We start from the raw sequence: 24,209 nt of genomic DNA, 5'->3' as shown, positions 1-24,209 counted from the left end.
GGAGAAAAAATAACACGTATGATTAATCTTTTCCTTTCATTTGTTCATAGATCACACGTGACGGCCTAGTGTTAATTCACATTCAAAAGGAAAAGGTTGCATATATACATTTTTTCTTTTTATTTGAATATGCTCAGATAAATACAATCGAATTGGAAAATATTAGCAAATGTTTCGTTTGACTGTTGTCACACTTGTATCCTATTAAAAATGTACAATGTGATCAAAAAGAAAAGAAATCAGACCGGGCGTTGCCAATTATCGGTCATGTCGTAGCGGAGTTCTATGCAAATAAACGTTCAGTGGGCGTGGACGATTTGTGATCTCAAATGCTATTTAAAATAAATCATACCTCATAAATTTTACGCGTTAGAATTATAATTGTGTATTTTATCACTATTATAAATATATCTGATACTTAATGGAGAAAATTTATAAAATAAACAAGAGCAACATTTTACATTCGTAAAAATGGGTAATTTACCAGCTTTACTGCCAAACGCAATTTTTCGATTTGGTTTAGTGAAATTTATTGTAATTGTAAGCAACAATTATTCCAAAGTAATTGATAAAATGGGATTTACTATTGAAGACAAAGCATTAATTATTATTAATGATTCATTTTTAATAGATTTTTCGAGAGGTAGGCAACCAATAAAACGACTGTGCATAGCAAGTATACACATCCGTACGATAAAGCTCAGACAAACTTTTCGATAAAACAAGAGATGAGGTATGTAGCACTCTTGCTTTGTTTTCTTTTTGATCACACGTTATAGTCTTGATCTGTTTGCACACACCATAACTTCTACCTTGTCCCAACGCTGCATAAATCAACGCCGAACACACTCCTAGAGTCTAGAGTCTAGACAATGATCGCATCACTATACGTACTCTTTTCTACATAAGAACATTGTGCCATTGGTATTTGAGCCAAATGTATAGATAGGTACAGAGTGTGCAAAGTGTCATTTGTAATTCTTTGTTATTCGTCCATATAATAATAAAAGAAAATAGTCTCTCGTGGTTCTATTTTCGGTATCATTTTGTGAGTCACAACCGGGCATCCGTAGCGATCTACTTCACTGATGCTGAGATATATTATCATTTTGTTTGGTCACAGCCAAGTATTTGTTTATTTCACGCGGCAGTCCGTTGTAAATTCTTTTTTTAATTAACATGCGTTGTTCATAAATAACTGAAATATCTTGCTCCCCTCCAATACCGTAATCCTGCCAAAAGAAAAAATGTTTCCGGCAGTCAGAAGGTCAACAGTTTCCCATCGATTCTGTTGTCCCAATTCTTCGCACTCACATTTATCAACGAATCGATCGAGTAAGACACCGGCATAATTTCAACCCTTTTTGGACCCCTCGCACATCCCTAAATTATAGTTGATTGCTTGTTATTAAGGTTTTCAGTAATAAATTTCCACACAAGACAGGGTAGAACACTGCACGCTGCTGACCCTTTTAAGATAATTTCTCCCTTTCCAATTATGAGACCTTCGTTATTGCTAATCTTTATTAAGTTGCGCTCTTCACAGATTTTTGCTGCTGGCGAAAAATTGGTGGTGCATCTGATATGATCACGTCACGTTCTGGTTCTCGACCTGAATTCCTCGTTGACACCACACGTTTTAAAGTATGCAATCGATATTAATTTAATCCGGAAGGGGATGCATTTTGTGCATTTTCAGCGGTCCTCCAGTCAGAGGAGGAGTAATTTCCTTTCACAGCTCAACTCTTCGTCGAGATATCGAGCAATTGCACCGTTTCATATTTCTTATTGGAGACTAACTAGTTGTCATTAATAATTTTATTCCATTAGAAGGGAAGCAAATTTCACAGCTGCCAATTAGCATTTCTCTTAAAGATAAGAATTGAAACCCGCTTATTAAGTAAGCACATCCTTTGAAGTTTAGTAGTACGCATTTGTGTAGGTAGATGGAGAAATAATAGGACGGATTTGAATTTCAGATTCGCCTAAAACAATGCGATCATGTCAGATGATTTTTTTGAGTAATCCATCTTCTTTGTATTTCGTTTTTGTGTCGTTTCAAACATTAGCGAGAATCTTAATTCCGTATAACCCCACACCCATTGAAAAGGATCGATTATTATACACAAGATTGCAAAAGGGGTTTCTAAATTTAATAATTTATAATCCCATAATTCCCGAAAACAAGCCAAACGACGAAAACGCGTTTTCTTACACATAAAGCAAACGAGGGATGAACATCTCATAACACATCCACAGTCACATTCTTTGTTATTTACAAATTGAAATAGTTAGTTATTTGTGTATTAAGGCCAAAAAGTTCATCTTAGTCGTCCGAGTCTGAGTTTTCTGGCCGAGGCGCAGCCGAGGCTTCAAAACAGGCGAGGACAAAAGACACTTTTTGGCAGAGGTGCACATTAAATTTTTTAGGCGATCACACGAACTACAAAGCAGAAGACATCATTGGAAAAATTACAAATTTATTTTGTATCTACCTTTTTGAAATAGATAAATTTATTAAAACATATTAAATCTTTTTTTATAGTATTTGTTATCAGCCTGCCAAAAAACTAGAAATTTACTATTTGTAATACAATTATGTACTTACATATTTACATAATTTATGGTGACAATTATCGCTTTTATCGGTTTCGTTGCTAACTTACTAAACAGAGCAACAGATGGCGCCACGGTCAGCGTCCAAAAAAAAGTTACTTTTCGTCCGCTTGTGAGTAGGTACGTAAAATTACCGTTTTCATTAACGGTACCCAAAAACGTAATGTATTATTAATTTCATTGGTTTACTCTGTACGATTTCGTGAACAGCAAAGGGATCATTGCGTTCCCTTGTGGAAATAGTGAATGCGTACGTTTTGGATGAAAACCGCAAGTTCACGGACAAGGACTCAACATGCGGTGAACGAATCTTGATATTTCTGGAAAAAAACGGTTGTTTTCCAGAGAAATTTAATATCCAAGGCAGCCCGAACGAAGCTTCGAGAGACTTGGAACAAATCATCTTTGCGATATTTGACTGTGACAAAACTAGGGATTATTAGAAGCAGAAAAAGTATTCATCCTGAGAAGTTCGAGGATAATATAGATGTGTTGTCATCGTGGGACATACGGCTCTTTAGAACTTTGTCGGAAGAGAGTAATACTTTAAGCTGGTTAGACAGTCGCTACATAACCGACAACAATATGGCAAATTAATTCACATAATGCCCTTGTAATGCTTTACTACTATCTCAATTTAGGAAGATTAATTCGGATGTCCCACAAGGATATGTCTGGGTCTTATTCACGCTCGCCATATCCTCCAAACCTTTATGGTGATTAATGAAACGTGCAGATGTAGTTAAACGGAACCATTAACAATCATGATTATTTATGCGGCGAGATAGCGGAGTTTTCGGCGAAAAAACGAAAGAAAACAACTCGGAATCACCCGAACTTGAATAAAAAAAAAACTTTTGTTCCTCTGCAACTTTAGTATAAATGAAAACGTCCCGAGTCATTTCGATATGAGGAGTGAACTTGAATTTTTAATACGCAGATGTCCACAACCGGACGCAGGTCCTGTAAAGGACAATACAAAGTGCTTTATGCAAGTTCGGCATTAATTATTTATAGAATCATTTTATATTTAGGAAACGTATTTGACTAGAAATTAAACTGCTCTGAGTCTTCAGTTATTTTAGGCCACTACACTAGACATTTTCGCAGATCCGGAGCGGCGCATCAAACAAAACATTCTTAAACACAATTTTGTTTTGTCGAGTTTTATTCTGCTGTGCTAAGCTCAATGATCCTATCTGACAAAATTTTAATTTGTGTCCTAAAGGGATTGTCTGGCAAAGAAAAGCATTTCCTAACTCCATTTCAAAGCTAGACAGTCCTAACTATTTAATAAATAGCAGTAATTTATTGTCCTATGTTACAACTTGAAGCAGGTTACTAAGCACTACATTTCACTAAAGTCTAAATTGTATCATTTGCAAATAGGACCTTTGAGCTTGGCACGGCAGTATTATTGTTATCTGATAATGGAGAAAATGTATAAAAGAAATAAGAGCAAATGGTTAATTTACCAGGTCTATTGCCAAACGCGCCAGTGGTAAGCAGATTGTTCGCGAAAATGTCAAAGAAACGTCAATTTTAAAGCAACGGTATGTTGTTAACCTTGAAAAAAGTTTTTGATTTCGGACGTTTCTGGACGTTTCCTGTAATTGTAAGCAACAATTACCTCAGAATAGGTGGTAAAATGAGTTTTACCATTGAAGATAAAGCATTAATAAATTAATGATTAATTAATTTTTAATAGATTTTTCGAGAGGTAGACAACCAATAAAACGATATAATATTCGTAATTAGTAGGCACGTATTAAGTAAATTAGCTAACTGCACCCAGGAAACACTTTTGCTGTTGACCAATGTTATCAGTCTCAGTTAATACCATTTCCTGTTGACAGACGTACTACACAAATTATTGATTACCAATGCACACCATCCTTTATGTACGCATTTCCTATTCAAATGAAACATTATTTTAGTTTGTTCTGGCAATGATCGAGAACGGCGAACGAGGCAAAATTATTACAGTTATTACATTGGGCTTGAAAGCACACTGCTTCACTGCCACATTCACAAAGACCTCAAAGTACTTTTTATTATAGAAAATGTAGTAGCTTGTTATTAATGTTGATAGAGTATCAAAGTATCGAAGTACAAGAGGTACATCTACTTCACATAAGTGCTCATAAAACAGAAAAATAGAAAAAAAGTCTTGATGTAATTTTAGTTTCAAAATAACAAGAAACAAACAATTTACAATTTACAAGTTGGTGAAGAGATACTAAAGATCGTGCAGAAAATTTTTAACATTCAATTTCATTATACCAAGAAAGTTTTACCTTAATGTGATGTCGCCCAGTTACGACCTCGACTTTGTCTCGGTCTTCAATCTCTGGGCTTAGCACAAAAAGACTCACTTCTACTCTTAATGATATATGTAATATACAGGATTATTCACGTAAGATAACGAGCCTGACCAGATAAAAATGATTTAATAACAATAATAAGCAATTAAAATCACAAAAGTAATGGGTAGTAAGATCATGTCGGTTCTGTTATCGTTCGAAAACATTTTCAAATACTAAAATATGAACGAAAAATACAATGACAGATATACCTTTCAAACGAATAGAATACCTGATTTGATTTTTAAATACCACAACACAATGTATTCTTTGTAAAATGTATTTTGGGTTGCATTTTTACCTGGTCAGGCTCGTCACCTTACGTGAATAACCCTATATTATTATTAAGTTGAGTTAAAGTGAATGTCATATTAATGAGGTAACTCGCAAATAGACCTAAAAAACCTTGCCAAAGTACAAAATACGTTTGTAAAGTAAATATGCAACAATGGTATATGTATTGATGTCATTTATATTTATGTTTGCTACACGTGGAGAGAAGATATTTAAGAATTTCGAATTTCACAAAGAAAACCAGGAAAATTCTCGGTGATTAGTCCTAAAATAACCTGTTTTTGCAAGAGAAATAATTCATATCATTGCTCGTTCGATAAATACATGACGTTTAACATCTTTGGTTTAGAAGCTGATGCAGCTACACCACACGTCAACAGAAACAAAAGAAAGCATCAGCTTATTTTTTGAACGCCTTTTGTATTTTGCTGAAAATTTATATTGTTTAGTTTTGATAAAACTAAAAATATCTAGAACAGAGGCTAATTATGTCATAATGGGTGATAACAGGACAATTTAATGTTGCCAAGATAACATTTAATATAATTTTCTCATTAGAATGATAAAGACACCCAGGATTTATTAATTTTAGACGAGTTATCCCCAAAAAAGTAAACCCTAAACGTCAAACACAATGTTGCAATGATTAAAAAACCTTTTGGCATTCTTATCCTAAAGACGTCTTTTTATGTCAATTTTATTTTGTCTCTATTGCAATTTTTACGATCTTAAGAGTGTTTTAACGCTGAAACAATACAATGTGATAAAAAAAAAAAAACAAATCAGAGCAGGCGTTGCAAATGGTCGGTTATGTCGTAGCGGAATTCTATGCAAATAAGCGTTTAATGCAGGGGCGTAGACTATTTGTAATCTAAAACGCCACTTTATAATAAATCATACCTCATGAATTTTTGACGTTGGAATTATAATTGTGCATTTTATTATTATTATCTGATAGTGGAGAAAATTTATAAAATAAACAAGTGCAACAGAATGGGTAATTTACCAGTTTTATTACTAAACGTGACGGCACTAGTAAGCAGATTTTTCCCTAAAATATGTGTTGTTGTTACCATAGAAAACAACTTTTAGATTTTGGCAAAGTTTACAGATGTTTATTGTAATTGTTAACAACAATTAATAAGTGAATAAGTGGTAAGATGGGTATTACCATTGAAGATAAACCATTAATTATTAATTATTATTAATGAATTAATAATATATTTTTCGAGAAGTAGGCAACCAAAAAATCGACTGTGTATAGCAAGTATACATACAGGTGGACCATCGTATAGCATATTTGCGATAAAACCCTTTTTTAATGGTAAAAAAAAAAATGAAATTTAGAAGGCACAATCTTCAATTTCCTATGTACGAAATGGCCGAATCATTTTTTATAAAATAAAATAAACGTGAAATTTGACTTTGATAGCGTTATATTATCACATACATATTATATCCCAAGTGCAAAATTTTTTATCGGAAAATTTTTTGCTAATGAACGAAAACATCCATAAATGAGTCCAGAAGACCAATTATTAGCAAATAAGAGCACGAGACGGAGTCGAGGGCTTTTATTTGATAATAATTGGTCTTCTGACCGAATAATTTATGGATGTTTGAGTTCATTAGCAAAAAAAATTTGCCGATATTAAAATTTTGCACGAGGGGTATACGGCTGATTATTTCCTGAATAGAATGAAAACAAACGCATTATTTCCAATCCTTTTTATTCAAATAATTTATTAAAAAAAAAAATCAAGTACCGACATTTTTTATCCGATTATTGCACAGTGTGCATTTTAGAGAGATTTTATCGGGTTATTTTTTGTTTTCTCGTTTTGATTGGTCAATATTTGTCACGCAATTGGTTGCTAAACATATGAAGGAAATAATCAAAGTAATAAAGCAATCCGGACTTTTTTCTTACGATCTCACCCACAGGACAGTGTCGATTTTGATTATAGAAAAGTTGGTATTGAAATCAGGATAATAACTGAATAAATCGACATTTAACATCTAGGAACAAAGTGGTAGCATATTTATGGTAGTATTTTAAAATGACGGAAATCATCAAACGGTGGTAAAGTTTGATTTACAATCCAGGACCGTACCGCCAGTTATGATTTACAGCTGGTTATTTGCGGTAAGCGACCATTGTCAATCAGGAATTATGACCCATCGAGGGTCGTCGTCATAAATTACTCACATTTTGGTACCAAAAATTATTATGTCAATTAATGTGAAATCAATGACTCCTTCATAATTGTTAATATCAGAAATGAGTTCTCTGTGGTATTTTCAATCTAGGGAGTCGATAAAAAAAATAAGGAATTTTAATTTTTTCATTTTTTAGCGTCCTGACGCCATTTGGAGCGTCTGTTTGAAAAAATAAAAAATTCATGTAATAATTTCTATCTACTAGAAGGACAAGGACAAGGCTTATGGGAAACTTTATCATCCATGACATATCCCCAATTATTGTTAATTTGGTTGAAGATTCCGATTCGGACTTAGAAAACTGCGACGATGACGAGGATGAGTAGCAAAATGCAAAATTATTTCACTGTTACGTACTGCCTTTTCATACTTGTTTAGTGCAACTTTGCTTTTTTTTCAAAATAATTAAACAAATTTAATTTCCCTATACTTTGATTGGGATCAGTTTTGACAGGACAAATTCGCGGTAAAAAGATGTGTTCACAAGACAAAAGTTACTAAATTTAGTAACTCTAGTTCATCATTACAAAAATGAATTTACTATACTGGGTGCCCCAAAATTCGCGTTACAACGTAGTAGTTAAGAGATCAGGTAAAAATGTTTAAAAAAATCAATCTTCTTTTTTGTAGAAGATATGGACCTATTCGTTACACTAAATGTGGCAACATTTAAAAACATTCTATGCATCCCAATAGTCTGCAAATATTTCATTTTTGTTGTATCCATGGAAATGAGAGGGAAAAATCAAAGCCATGTTGCCGCACGCTATTTGAGGCAAAACGAACATAAAATTACTACTTGGAAATGCTGGAAATAATGAAGAAAATAATTGCAAACCTGATCACAATCGTTCAAAATTATTAGGCCACTGGCTAGTAAAAGACAAATAGTCAAAATCTTTTTTATTATTTAAAATAAATGAGATCAAAGCTGCACCTTTTGGGCATATCTTCAAATCTAAGAGGTATAGAATTTTTAAATTATTTTTCTCGTTATTTTCTAACATGAATTGACATTTCCTCATTGAGTTGTTCCGCGAATTTTGGGGCACCCAGTATAAATAAATCAGTAACAATCAAATCATATTACAAAATGCTATCAATGGAGTCAAACGAAGGGCCCGTTTGTGCTTAGAACAAAATGGTGAACATTTTCAGCATAATTATGTTGTAACATTGTTTAATAAAAACATTACCATTCTAATTTTTCTCTTAATCCATCGAATCCTTAATTCGCCATTTTATGTTTACAATTGTCATTAAATGTTGACTTTTGTCGCGATAATTCAAAACTAGATATGCCTTGACAGTTCCAGCGTCAATTTTAATAACATATTCAATAGATCGCACGATGTAAGTGGAAACATTGCCGCTATTTAAAGAATGATATCTATACAAGTACGAAGTGTCTATAAAAGAACATACATAACTATATCGAGAGTCCTGTGGAATTGTGCGGCTCTATATTTTTTTTGTGTCAAAGTATAATGTCGAGCTGTTGAAGTTGATCAATTAGACGTCAAATGACAAATGTTAAATTATTAAATCTTAGCGTCAGTTCTCAGTAGTGAGTTCGATGTCTTAGTTGTTTTGCTTGTGATTTTCTTCAACAATCTTTCGTTTCGGCTCAGGGACGCGAGGGTCGCGGGTTCGATTCCGACCCAGGGCGAAATTTAAAAAAAAGGCTATATTCTATCTCGTGATTCGGAAGTCACGTTAAGCAATTGGTTCCGGTCTATTGAGTTGGTCATCATGCTCCTCATTGATTTGTAAAGCAGTCCTAGACTGTGAAACAAATTTTTGTGTGCTTTTTTTGCTATTACGAAGTTCTGTTGTGCTTTCAGCGCTGGATTGAGATTACAATATAATGTAGATTGATGAGAAATTAAAATAAATTAAAAATTATTGAAATAGGTAGGTATGCTCCTTCTCCAACGTCTGGACCATAATTTCCATTTGTTGGAAATTGGCCTTCTTGTTCCTTTTTTTAACATTAGCAGAACGGCAAGAATTCATTTTTAAATTAATTGATGCGGGTTTGACGTTTGACTTGAGCAATGCCCACTAGCGCCAAGCACATTGCGCATGCGCGACGCTTATTAAATAACGATGTTACTGCTGAAATTTGTAGATAGAATAGGAGAATTATCGACATTGTTAGAACATTGCAGAGATAGTAATGTTGTTACTTAGCAATCCTAAATTAGACGACAATCAGAATCGCACCGAATGTTTCATCAAATAAGACCTTTTTTGGAAGCCTCGGGAGAGAAATTATTTGAACACCTGCTTTGTAGTCTTGATATGACATACTGCGATTTCTGTTTGATCAAGCTGTTGAAAGTTCAAAAAACCCTGTCTTTAGAATTTGCGTCTGTAATAGGTCTATTATTGTATTCAATTTGGAGTCGCTTATGATTATCTATTAAAGCACTCGTGATTTAATAGATCTCTAAGAAAATTTTTATCAATATTTCAGTGTATTATTGTCACTTACACCAAAAAACTTCCAATATTAATGTTCAAACTCCACTTTTTAACATCTGTTTGCAGATGTAGTTGCATCCGTTACCTTGAATTACCAATTAATTTTTTTATTTAAAAATTAAAACAAGGGTGCAAATTCTAAAAAATAACAAAAAACTCGTTTTATAAGGGCATTAGCGCACTCGTCCCATAGAAAACTCCTCTACGGCTCGTTTTCTACACTTGGGACTCGTGCGCCAAATCAACCCTTATAAAACTCGTTCTTTAATATACTATTCTTCTGAAATAAAATTGTTCGTTTAATGGCTGGTTAACAATAGATATTTATGCATTAAGGGAGATATGAACATGATTTTTCCCTGAGGTTGACGTGGTTATAATTATAAATCAACCGACGGGAAAAACATGAATATCTCCCGTGGTGCATACAATATTTTATTTTTTAGTCTCTACTTAAAAGTTAAAATTTTCTTGCTATAGTTTCGTTCTCATTAGTTTGTTGTCAACAATGTGGAGGGCGAAAAAATTTGACAAATCCCAAGGGAGTTATGAGGTGTTTTTCATAATGTGTATCTATGACGAAAAGAAACAATATCGTATTACTAAAAAATAAATATATTTTTCATGCCGTCGGCCGTTATCGACGGTATTGCATGATTCAAAATCCGCCGGGAACGTTAAATTCCCGGTCTAGTACTTACAAAAGTGACCTTGGTTAAAAATCCACTAGAGAATGGGCTGGCAGCATTGATTCTTAAATGTCAACAAAGTTTGACATAGAAGTTACTTTCGTTGAATTAATTAATAATAATTTTTTACTTTTTAAAAATGATTTAAATTTGTCGGCATGAAAAATTTTGTGGATTATACGTGCAGAAAATGTTTTGCGAGTGCTCGTGTACGCCTCGGCTAGGCGCCTTGGCTATGCAATACCACTCACACTCGCAAAATATCATTTTCTGTACTAGTGATCCAAATAACTAGAATCGAATAGTAGATAGTTGAATATTTTCAGAAACAAAAATACAATTTTTTTTTTAACAATAATTTGCTTCATTGGATTGTAGAAATTTTCGGCGCCAGATACGAATGTAGGGTACCTAGTAATGTATGTATTTAGTGTACTCAAAGACCCTCTGGTAGCCGACGATAAAATTAAAGTTTCATAGAACATGTGACTGGGAACTCTGTTTGTTGTAAATGTACTTGTACACTAACGTTCGGCTTTAATTTTTGCCATCACGAGGTCAGATTAATTTAGATTAATTCAGACTGAGTCGAATTAGAGCAGGTACATCGCTGGGGTAAATTGGTAAAATTTGCATTTTCAAAGTATCCTGTTTGCGTCCTCTTTCGCATAGCCAGTCCTGTTTGCGCGTATCTTTGTTTAATTCAATATCGTCTATATATCGTCGGGCTACAAAATCCCGACTGAATACACACCTGAATCCCGTATTTACGTTATAAATTAACGTCGCTGGCATGCACCTAGTATAACGGGAGCAAACATCGTGGCAAAACAAATAATAAACGGCGGTGCAAATAACCGCACGGACAGCCTAACTGCATCGTAGAACAGTTAACTTTGTCACATAAACTAAAACGGGAAGTGCAAATCATAGGCCGCATTAAGGCGAGACTTCGCGCTCCTGACACGGCCATTTTACCAATTGAACTTCATCAATACCGTCAATCTTAATGGGTACATCCCGCGCAGTAAAATCTCTGTTGTACGCGCCTTAATTAAACGTGACGGCAATAGACAGTTTTGTAATATTTGGCTTCGGATCGAAGTGTTTTTTTTAAATTTTAATCTCGCAGTAAATAAGAGTTGTGGTTATGTAAATGCAGTGGCGGCGCTCGTTTCGGCGTGTCCTGCGGTTGACCTGAAAGAGGATCCCGAATTAAAGAACAAACGAATTTGTTTCTGATTGTTTTCATTCCATTTGTGTTCAATGTTTTCATCACAGTCGCGGTAATGGTCGTCATCAACATAAATCCAATATACACGATACAAAAAATTGATGATATCGTATGATTTTAATATACCGGGTGTTATGGAAGTCCATGTAATAAATTTTACCACCAATAGGACTCGTTAAAATAAACATTTTTTTTGTTTATTATTTTTCCGCAAATTCTTCCAAACAGAGTTAATAGTACAGGGTTATTATAAATGATTGTAGTCCAAGTAGGCGTAAAAACTGAATGTAAAATTTATGGTTGCCACTCCATATAAAAAACATCAAAATAAAGTGAATAAGTGAGTACACACCGTTCACACACAGGAGTTAAATAGGGTGCAGAACAACTCAATATTTTTAGATTCAATCGTTAATTTAGAAAGAAATAAATAAAATTCATCACCGCACTTTTCACCTAAAAAATGACAGACAGTAACAAAAATTGACAGTTCACACGAAAGCGGCAAAAATTTCATCACATGGGCATGGCCTGCGTCGACTACAATCATTTATAATAACCCTGTAGTTTATTTAACGAGTTCGTGTGTAAATTGGGCTTTTTTGGCATGAGTGGGCTAGTTAAAGGCCGACGAGTGCCAAAAAAAGCCCAATTTACACAAGAACGAGTTGAATACAACGTTTTTTTGTTCGACGAACCCTTTAAAGGCTCCAAATCCCTCAAAAACCTTTAAAATTTACTTGACGTTTCGTTTTGACAAGTTGTGACATTTATCAAAATCCGTTCACACAGGAGAAATTTCTCAAATCCTGACAGTGTCGAACAAAAAAATAATTAAATACCTAAACCTGAACCTGAACCTTAAAATGCATACCCGCTCATGTGTTTACGCATCCATTGATAATGAAGCACGAAAAAAATGACTCTATTAAAATAGTCGAATGAAAAACAGTAGAAACTGTTGGTATTAGAACAGCAATCGTTCTTTCTTCAAAAAACTGTAAAGTTTTTACTGCACAAAAACATTTTCACTCACTCTTTCGTTTCAACTGATGATTATCCCATGAGCGTGTCAAATTAGGGGTTAGAAAAATGTAAAAAAATATTCGATTAAAAAAAGATCAATATGTAAAAAATGTTAAAGAGTTCTGCTGGTGACTAAATTTATTACGTGCACTTCCACCACACCCTGTATAGTTCAACATCTTAACACGTCAATACACCAAAATAGTGTTTGTACACGAAGTGCTGGAATTCATTGTTAAGTTTTTATGAAAAAACTAACCTTATGAATAATTTTTCATATAAAATGGGAATCAAATTTTCTTGCCTATGTATGACACTAAACTAAAAACTTTGTTATCGCCCAATAAAAATGTACATAGAAAAAGGTATGTTGAAAAGCAGTTTAGTTCAAGTTTGCTGTATATTTTTGTAATAAATAACAATCTAAAGACGAGTTCGTTATTATCTGTCCACTGGATAAAAGGTAAAGTTGGAAGTTACCTTCTAGTACTCGTAATTTGTGCTTTATATGGTTGGCAGTTTTGATTTTTGTGTGCACTGACATTCAGCTAATTTTTGTATGTTTGAGAGTTACTGCAATAACATTTATATTTATGTGCTCTAATTAGGCATTATTGCGTTTTATATCGGGTGTTCATTTATTTATAAATTTAAATGAACATCAACGCCAACTTTGAGGATAAATTTAAATGAACACCTGATATAAAAAAAAATTCTTCATATTTCATATTTACACGATCTCCTCAATGAAATTTTTGATATTTGACATTTGACACCCTGACAGATTTTTCTCCAAAATACACTTTACACCACGCAATTTTGTAAAATTTACACATTGTTTTTCTAATGGTTTGGAGTACAGCACAAATAATGTTTGAATTTAGGAACAATAATACTAACTAATATTTCTTGTTAGTTACATATTTTGGTTATGCTGTCTAGAGATAATAATTTCAAATATGAAGCAGTGCCAACTGTCTGCTCTAACCATTGCCAACATTTATTCGATGAAAATTTACTTTTGATCTAAATATTAATTAAACTCGATCAACCAGATTTAAAGATTATTACAAAATCCGCATTGTCATCTTCCTCAATTTTTTAATACCATAGATTTTTGTTAACTGGAATACATCGATATAAGATTAATTTGGCCCAAGTAATACAAATTTACATAAAAATATGTCACAAAGAAAATAACTAAAAAGTCACGAACTATGATCTTCTTTACGCCCCTATAAATGATTAAATCACATCCTATTAGGACCAAATGAACAATGCAAATACAACACGTAACTTCTTTGTTCAACGTTAATTTAAACATAAAATTCGAACCTGATAAACGTCAATTGACAAGTGACAACTAACTTCATTTTGAGTGTCACATAATTTTTGTTATTAAAAAAACCAGAGCGTGACTAAAAAGCCCGTTGCTAACTTCACTTCGTAACTAAAATGCACAAAGTCACAGCTTGTCAAGGTGTATTTAAAAGATCACACAGCGTCATGGAAACATATGCGATAAATGGCGTTTTAAACTTGAAAGTAGAAAAAAAATTAACTTCAATGAATTGACTAATCTTAACTTAAATATTTTTAGTATTTTATAGATAAAGAAAATGATATGGCAGTTTTAGACAATAGTATATTATGATACGAGTCTTATTATGAGAAGCATTTTGTAGCAAGCACGGATTTAACTCTGTCAACCATATTCCAACTCTCCTAAACGGATAGTAAGGAACTCGAATTTATATTATTTATAAATTTTTTATTTTATCAACGCAAAAATCTTTTTTACTTATCAACAGCACGAGACGAGAAGTGTATGATAAAAAATCATTTAGTTCGAGTTCGAGCTTTAAATAATATATCAATATCAAATATTAAAATAAAACATGTATTTAGACAAAATTAGAAGGTCGTAGGATATTTGAATAGATTATTTCTTAATCAAACCAGAAAAACACAAAAACTGTTTTGTGTTTAAGAACCGTATTTTTGTCAAACAAAATACCTAGGTAGTTACATTTTCTTTAGAACAACTTCCAAAGTGTGTTTTGTTACTCATTATGCAAAACAAACTGCGTGCCATACAATACAAAATAAACTGCATACCATACAATACGGGTACAATCATAATGTGACTGACCGCAATAGTTATTTGGATCACAAGTCCAGAAAATGATATTTTGCGAGTGTGAGTGATATTGCGTAGCCGAGGCGAAGCAACATGAGCACTCGCAAAACATTTTCTGGATGTGTAATCCACAAAATTTTTCATGCCGACAAATTTAAATCATTTTTAAAAAGTAAAAAATTTGTTTCACAATTCCCGGCGGATTTTGAATCATGCAAAACCGTCGATAACGGCCGGCGGCATGAAAAATAATTTTTTTGTTCGACACTGTCAGAATTTGAAAATTTTCTTGTGTGAACAGATTTGATAAATGTCACAACTTGTCAAAACAAAACGTCAAGCTAATTTAAAAGATTTTAAGCGATTTGGAGCCTTTAAGGGGCTCGTCAAAAAAACGTCGTATTCAAGTCGTTCGTGTGTAAATGGGCTTTTTATGGCCCACTCATGCCATAAAGAACCCAATTTACACACGAACTCGTCTAATAATATCCTATTATCTTCAAACGGTCGACAATCGCGCCTTTGTGTATCTCTATAGAAACAGTTGAAGTGGCTTTTTTTTAACCGAACTTAAAAAAAATCAAATCCTAGGAGTTGAAATGTCCATAGGCGGCTCGACCGACTCAAATGTAAGGTCATTTGAAGCATTTCTCTCGATTTATTTATCAATCATTACACGAAGTATTTAATAGTTAAAATTATCCCTATTAAAAAACCTCTAAGAAAGCGAAATAACGCTTAACCGGTGCCACTGTGGTGTAACACGAGTTGCCCATGAGCATGGACGATAGATGTCAAAATCAAAAATAACAAGATGGCCATCCACTGTTAAAAAGTAAACTTTAGACTTAGTAAACTTTAGACTTAGTAGACTTTAGTAAGTTTGAAAATTGTCATTTTACTGCAACTGCAGCAAAAGAAAATAAATGAGTTCATGTCCTATTTTTTTTTGTGATCCGTTTGAAGATAAAATAGTACATATCATTCAGAGTAGAAGGTCTTTTTGTGCTTCGCCCAGTTGCGACCTCGACTTCATCTCGGTCTTCAATCTCTGGGCTTAGCACAAAAAGACTCACTTCTAGTCTTAATGATATAATCTACACTTCTACAGTCCACTACATAGGTATTTCTCTTTTGATCAGTCAATGCTACTAAGATTTTTTATATAAAAGTGAAAAAACTGGAGGAGGGCATTTATCGCAGAAAGATTATTACGTATCGATATAATAATAATATAATAATTGTTAATATTTATCTTATAAAAATTACTCTTTATCTAAATTACTAACAATAGCTTAATTGGAAACAAGCATTTTTTACAAACTTAAAGCACCTTTGGTTAATGTATTTGCGTTTGATCAAGTGTGACCAGATTTTTTTTTACTAAACCCATTGTTAACCTAAACTAAGTTTATTCAGAAATTTGAATGTGTGTTGCTCATACTTCTTTCTTATAATCCATTATTATAACAAAAAAAAAGATATATGAATACATAAAGTTGGAAGCTGGACAGTTTTACCGGTAGGTATAGGTGACTTAATTTACAATGTCCAAATCAAAAAATCTTTTGCTTTTATAGCTATTAAGACAACAAGTGTTTTATAGACGATTTAAAAATCGAGATCGTAGTTTAAATCAGAGCGACCGCAGGTAGCGAGGATTTAATAGATCGAGATTTTTAAACTATAAAACACGCGTTGTCTTCAAGATTTTTTCTAACACTAACATCTTATCAGACATTTTAATAAATTCAGAAATTATTCGAGGCGCGTCACAATACACAAAATGCGGAGGTTGCCGTGGGTACTATGGTAATAACTAATAATATCAAAAAATTTGGAAAAAAACAATTTTCATCATTGAAATGTGCCAAAATGTTCCGGAAGAAATAAGAAAAAAGGGGCAATTTGTTACCAATGAAGTCTAAAAGTGCATACGAAAAGGTGTATGTTTCGTTTCAAGGCCGGAACAATAAAATGATCATCACGGAGGTAACGTCATTTTGGCTTTTCTTGATATGGGGTAAGTGTGTAGAACTTCATTAAAAGTTAATTCACACTACGGCAAGAATCATTTGAAGAAAATGTAAAGATTGCCAGTTTTCGATGGCCGGGCACTTGCATTGGATGAAACAGCAGAAGTTAAAGAAGAAGATGTTAGGAACAAGAGCACGAATCTAATGTGGCAGTTCCAATTCAATAATTGTACTTTTCACTTTTGTGATAATTACTGTAAAAATGATGAATAAAATGTTACTTGAATGATATGTGTGAGCGTATTTTATGACTCTATAAGATACGTTGCTATTGACGACGTGTCTTATAGAGAAAAGCGTATTTTATGGGAAACATAAGGTGTGAGCTCAAATGCACCATCGAAACAGTATAAGATATTAGTGTTAGAAAAAAAATATTAATTTTTCAAGGAAACTACAGCGTCATTATAAATGATTGTAGTTGTAGTTGGCGTTGAAAACCCACACAAATTTGGGATGTGCCGCCAGCCTCGCAAATTAGACAAACTAGTAGACAGATTTCCACCAGCGCCACCTATCGGCGATACTAGTCTCACTCATATAATGAAGCTTGCGGCACATTCAACTAAGCCACCAACGCCTACTACGATGGTACAATAATTTATAATGACCTGTATATCTTCCATACGGATATTTTAAATTTTATTAAAAAAAATATTTTTTTATTTTTCATCTAGAGCACTATAATATACCTCATTTAATTGAAGTAATTAGCATAAGAATAAAAGGTAATAAATGTTCATATTGTCTTATTTCGATATATCAAAATATGTAGTTATTTTTTATTATAGATTGTGCTCGTTTCGCTCGCAAAAAAATTCATTCTCAAATCCAAAAAAGTTATTTCGCAATCTAAAATCAAAATAACTATTTTTCTCCCTACCGGTTAAAAATGTAGGCTGTGGATACCTCATTTGAGGTGAGAAAATTCAACTTTCTCGCTAAGGTAAGAAAGTTAATCATGAAATGTTTATGGTAAAACTGTACCAAAATACAAATGTCAAAAGTGTCAAAAGTGAAATAAGTTATTGATAAATGAAAGCCAATTCAATGAAGTAAGTTCGTAGGTCAATCATATAATCTGGAAAATAAACAGATAAGCTAGGTAGGTAGATTACTTTACCCTGTTTATATCAAATTTTCGAACAAACCTCAAATCTTCAAATGCGATGACAAGTTAATTAAACAAATAACACAGCCTACTATTCAATTCTCAAAATTTTCGTTTTAATCAGGAATATAACCATCTTTTTTGACTTTTTTCAACAAAGTTGTGCCGGTAGGGAAAAAAATTGTATTCAAACCTTGTTAAGAAAGTGTCCTTGCAGACCTCGTCTACGACTCGGTTTATAATCTTTGCCTGCGGTCTGCAAGAAACCACTTTCTTACCTTGGTTTGAAATATACTATTATATGTACATATTAGGAAAAGAAGGTTAGTTTTTCCTTGGTGCTTTGTATTCGTCGGGTTTCTTCCTCTGGCTACAAAGTACATCTCAGGAAAAATAATATATTTTTCTATTATTGATTCAAAAAATTGAAATTCACGCATAGTTATCGGTGCCTGAAGTGGGTCATTTTCTAACGTGTATTTCTTTTTGCATTGTTAGTAAGATCGAAACCATAGAAACCATACAAAACAGTGTGTGAAATGCGATTTCACGCACACGACTATTTCTGTGTTTCACTTCACGCACTGTATTTTATTAGTTACCTAGCAACATGGTCACTGCATTGAAACTTCAGAGTTACTTCAAAAATTTGAATTTTTAATTTCAATTTTTTGAATCAATTATAGAAAAAATATTGTTTATATTTCGTGCGTGAAGATGTTTTTGTGCATTCAAAGGCTTATACTGCCTCGACCTTCGTCTCGGCGTAAAAGACCTTTTCATGCACAAAAAACACTCTTCACGCACTTAATATAAAAATAACTATTCTCTCCCTAGATGTTTAATATACTTTTTCTCATGTTATTATTTCCATTGTGTGTGTAGTAGTAGCAATAAAAATAAACAGAAAATTTCGGATAATATAGGGTGAGTCGGGAGGAACGGCCGAAACTCCATGAGTGTATTCACAGGTGAAAATAACGTTCTTATCCGTTTTTTATTTGTTTTCAAGTTTTCTCTTGTTTACACATTGAAAATATTTTGTAATCAGAGTATACCATGTTTGAGGCTAAAAAGCATTGGGCTGGGAAGCAGTAATTCGACGTATTAGAAATACTGCAGCCGAGAAAAGCATCAAACAATTAGTCGCCCTTCGTAGGCGAAGCAGAAAGTGTTTAGAGGTCAACGGCGGTATTTTTTAACAGTTAATAAAAGAACGTGCTTTTTAAGACAATGTTAATGTTTGCAATTTTGTTTATTTCTTATTATGCTATAACTTGAAAACAAATGAAAATCGGATAAGAACATATCAGTTTATTTTACATTATTTTCACGTGTGAATACACTCATGAAGTTTCGGCCGTTCCTCCCGACTCACCCTGTATAAATTGTTCATCACAGATGAGGTGCCATTATAAATTATCTTATGTTGCAGTAAAACGGTAATTGAAAATTCAAAGATGCAATCGTTTCCGACAAAATCAAAGTTATTAAGATCCAGTCATTATACTTCTAATTATTATTTTTTATCGTCTTCCAAATTTCTTGTATTGCAAACATCCAAATATGTACCTGTATGATTAAAAAAAGGTAAGTAACAATAGTTTCAGAATAATCTCGTGCGTCGTAGATGCAACTCAAATAACATATTTATACCTACAATAATTTAGACGCAAGTTTACTTTATGCAAGAAAGAAATTTGTGGTAGAGGTGGTGGCGGTGACATTGTATAGAGGTAGGCACGCGTCCAATTTTATCAAATATTAATTCAATGGAGACAAAAAGAAACCGAATACCTACTGACGAAAACATGTGTGGTACTGGGTGCTGTACGAAGTTTGGAAAACACTTTGCGACATAAAGGAAAAAAAGTGTATAGGTTGATAATATCAAAGAGCGGCGAGCTACCAGAAGCAAAAAATGATAATGTAATTATATTGCAGGGAAAGAAAAATGAAATGTCTCTTACAGCAGGACCACCAAAAAAATAAAACACTTTCGCCCGTTTCATTGCTTCAAAATGAAGCCTAGCTTTGCAGACCTGACCCGAGGCGAAATTGTTTAATATAAGCGCAACATTTGAGTCTGAAGCAATTGTACCAAACACGTTTTCGCGTTAGGATTTTGCGTAACCTGAGGGATATTACCTATTTTCGAGAGGAGGATATCCGGATAGTTCTCAGTGGATGGATGAGGTCTGAAAATGTCAGGAGTTAGTTGTCTGATTGAAACGACAGATAAGAGAAGTACTTGCCATGCACGTCGGTGCCAGATGAGCGACGGCGGACGTCGCGGCGCGGGAGGCGGATCAAGAATAACCGCGTGTTCGAGTGTTGTTTATCGGCCACTTCTTGTCGTTCCTTTTGCTTTCGGCGTGGAGTTCATGTGTGTTGTGGTAGCGGCGAAAGTCGAAAATTCCTTAGACGCGGGTTGATTGAATCTTTTTCAGATTCAAATTCTGATCGACACTCGGGATAAGCGCGTTAGTACAGGAGAGATTACAGGGCTTGACGGACAGGGAGGTTGGGTGCCGAGCAAAGAACCGCACAGAAGCAATGCCCAGAGAGGACTGAGCGAGATTTGCGACTCGTAGGGATGCTGCGCCGTCCTTCCTGATAGCACCGTCCTTTTTCATCGACATCACACGTCGAAAATATCAAAGGCACGACTGAACTACATATCCCAACAACTGGCTCGTTTTTTATGTAACAAAGCAACGCGCGCGCCGCAGGAATAAAACCATCCACCGTCATTAGTTTTTACTATTATGGCCGTACTAAGATTTAGTAAAAAGCCTGTGTGTTCACGGACGCGAGCTCTTCGCCCGCTGAACGCGAACTTCGTTGCGAATTACGTTTGTTTATACGCTGCCGGACGACGGCACAAATCACCCCCTGAATTATGCAAGCGATTTGTTATCTTACACGTACGCCCTTATTTTTCTCGCTACCCTAAGCAACATTATCATCTCTCAAAGTAACGTATTCTGAGAAGACATAAAGAACGCTAACGCGACACTTGAAAAAAAAAGGAAATCTATCCAACAACCGGTTGAATCATTATAATCATTCAACGGAAGTTGAATTGCATCTCGTCTGTGATCAGCTATTGATAAAACATTGGTAACTCAATCATTCTGTTTGGTAATTATTTTAATTGGAAGAAATCTTTGTATTTAAAAAAAAACGCATATTCAATGTAATTATATAAAAACTTGCAATTCACACACATTATTAGAAATTTAACCTATCAAAATACTATTATAAATACAATACAGTGTGTCCAAAAAGTCTGGAAACACCCAAATGAACACGTAACGCATAATTTTTGAAAAAAATCGAAAGACAGGTCAAGTAGTGTTTTAAAAAAGCTTTCTGCTGATAGTGTCTGTTCGGTCTTTTCGATGACCTTGAAAAAGTTATTATGTTATAAAAAAAAAAAATTTCTACACCCGTCAAAAAAACGTGACATTTATGCATTGTTATCAAGTCGCAGAGTATGTCATTTTTGACAAATATTTTAGCATCCAAGGAAACATTTCTTGACAAATATTTGGTAATTGTTCACTTTAACTACTTCTGGAATTTTCGCGTTTTTTCTGGCTAGACAGCCTCAGGACGTCCTCCTACATCGTTTCCCACCAGTCAAACCTTGTGCAAATGAAAATTTTCCTTACCCTTTAGTTATACTAAGACTTGGCGCTACCTTGAAACACAACAAGAGAGAAAAAAAGGCATTTGCACAAGGTTTGAATGGTGGGACACGATCTAGGAGGACGCCCTGAGACTGTCTAGTCAGAAAAAACGCAAAAATTCCAGAAGTAGTTAAAGTGAACAATTACCAAATATTTTAGCATCCAAGGAAAATTTAACAAAAATTAAAAAATTCAAAAATTTTAAAATGCGGTTGTAGAAAAAATAGTGTTTGTATTTCGTGCGAAAGATGATTGTTTTGTTGGCGCATTCGAATGAGTTTGAAGTCTCGACCTGACGGTCTCGACCAAAAACTCATTCTCATGCCCCAACAAAAAACAATCATTTTGCGCACTTAATACAAAAATAAGTATGCTGAAATATCTAATAGAAAATGTCCAAAATTAATTGTATTATTGGGTGATATTCATAAAAATGAGTATCTACTTATGAGCAAATACTTATAAGCCTCAGTATTTAGTTAAAAGTATCGATTCAACGTAAAAGTATATATTTGAATCGATATTCATAAACAGATGCTTGCCCTTATGAGTAGATACATCATTTAAGTTCTTTGATTTTTTGGTATGACAAGCATAGCCTAGTTTAGTCAATTAACTTATAAGTCTAATGAATAGGAGACTTGTGATTTTATAAGGATATGCTTATTTTTGTAAGTAACTTCTCTATTTTAGTAGATATTTTATGAATATAGACAGTAGTAGAAACTTATCTCTCTATGATTTTCTAAGCATATGCTAAAATGCTACATTAAGTACTAGCATCTCCTTAAATTCTGCAAAATTATTTACTTACATTTTATGAATTATAAGTATAAGTATGTTCTATTTTTTATGAATATCACCCATTGTTTAGGCTATTGTCAAGATGTTCAAGGATAACATTTTGAACATTTGTTGTAAAAATTATAGTTGCCTTTCAAAATTAAAGTTTTCTATATTTTCTAATAACCTACTAGGTTTTTCAGGAAATTTCTTATGTAAATTGAAAATTTTGTTGACCGTCGGGTAGACAATTAAAAGATCTATTAAAAACGGTAGTAAAAATGCGACGTTGCCATTTAAAAAAACCTCTGATGACATGATAACTCATTCAAGGTCATCAAAAACAGCAAACAGATACCATCAATAGAAAGCTTTTTGAAAACGCTAGTTCACCTGTTTTTGCGTTTTTCTCGAAAATCATTCGTTTCTATTTTATAGAGGTGTTAAACGGTTAATATACAGTGTGTTTTCAAAGTTGAGGCGTTCCTTTTAACATGTGATAGTATACGTTGTTCTAAAGAGTTTTAGCCAAAATCACCTTAGTAAAATGTGTACGGCAATGAAGATACAATAATATCTCGGTTATTTGCCAACGGATTTTTATGAAATTTGAAATACAAATCCTTTGGGAAATATCCGAGTTATTAGGCTCGAAAGTCTTAGCTGAGACACCCTGTATAACAAATGCAAAATTGCTTATGAACGAATGGTCATTTATTGACAGTAATATCTACAGAGCGATTAACAAGAAAACAAATCAAGAGTGCTACCTCATCTTTTGCTTTACGGAAACGTTCGTCTTAGCTTGATCGAACAGTAATTTATACTTGCTGTGTACAGTCGTTTTATTGGTTGCCTACCTCTCGAAAAATCTATAATCAATTTTAGGGTGATCGTACCTCAAAACAGCCTGCAAATTTTGCAATTTTTCAGCAGTTCCCAAACAAACCGATTTATTTGATTTTCTTGTAAACCATTAACATTTGTATAAGGCAAGTTGGGTTATTTTACCTTCTTTTAACACGTTCTACCTCAGGTTACATCTGTGCACAATTTTCAAAATCACACTGTATACAATAATGACTTTTGCACGAAGAATAAGGCTTAAAAAAGAAATTTGCTGAAGGGTGCTAAAATGGTAACATCAGATCAGAGTCCCTTTAAGAAGATAACTCTGAGATCAATTTAGCCATCATCAGTCAAGTTTCGAAAGGATTTCATTCAAGAGTTGTTATGGATGAAACTTAGGTTCGTCATTTTGATCCAGAGTTACAGCATGGTGTGAGATGCAAGAATTCCTTACCAAATCCAAAATTTGATGTACTTATAAGTAAAAATTATGATAACAGTTTTTGGAATTCTGGTAGAGTAAATAAATGTGAATATGGTGTAAAGACTTAAAAAGGAAGCATTAAATTAATTAATTAAGTAAATAAGGAGAAGAAAAATTAAGACCTCGGATGATTGCACCACTGGCCTACAGCTCGTGTTGTAATTTTCATCCTCTTGAAAAGA

The 24,209-nt window shown here is 33.6% G+C and overlaps 1 protein-coding gene across 1 annotated transcript in view; it reads right to left on the bottom strand.

Moving 5' to 3' along the window:
* mub (poly(rC)-binding protein mub) overlaps nt 1-20,814 on the bottom strand; it is a 127,624-nt gene extending 106,810 nt beyond the window's left edge. Inside the window, exons 1-2 of the mRNA XM_069053239.1 lie at nt 20,472-20,814; nt 20,365-20,414 (exon numbers count right to left, since the gene is read on the bottom strand). The gene's annotated coding sequence lies outside the window, so the exon portion shown is untranslated. The remainder of the gene's footprint in view (nt 1-20,364; nt 20,415-20,471) is intronic.
* Between the last annotated feature and the right edge of the window lie 3,395 nt (nt 20,815-24,209).

This window comes from Tenebrio molitor, chromosome 7, assembly GCF_963966145.1.
Source record: "Tenebrio molitor chromosome 7, icTenMoli1.1, whole genome shotgun sequence".
NCBI lineage: Eukaryota > Metazoa > Arthropoda > Insecta > Coleoptera > Tenebrionidae > Tenebrio > Tenebrio molitor.
Note: the sequence above shows the minus strand (reverse complement) of the source record. Positions and strands in the feature narration are given on the sequence as shown.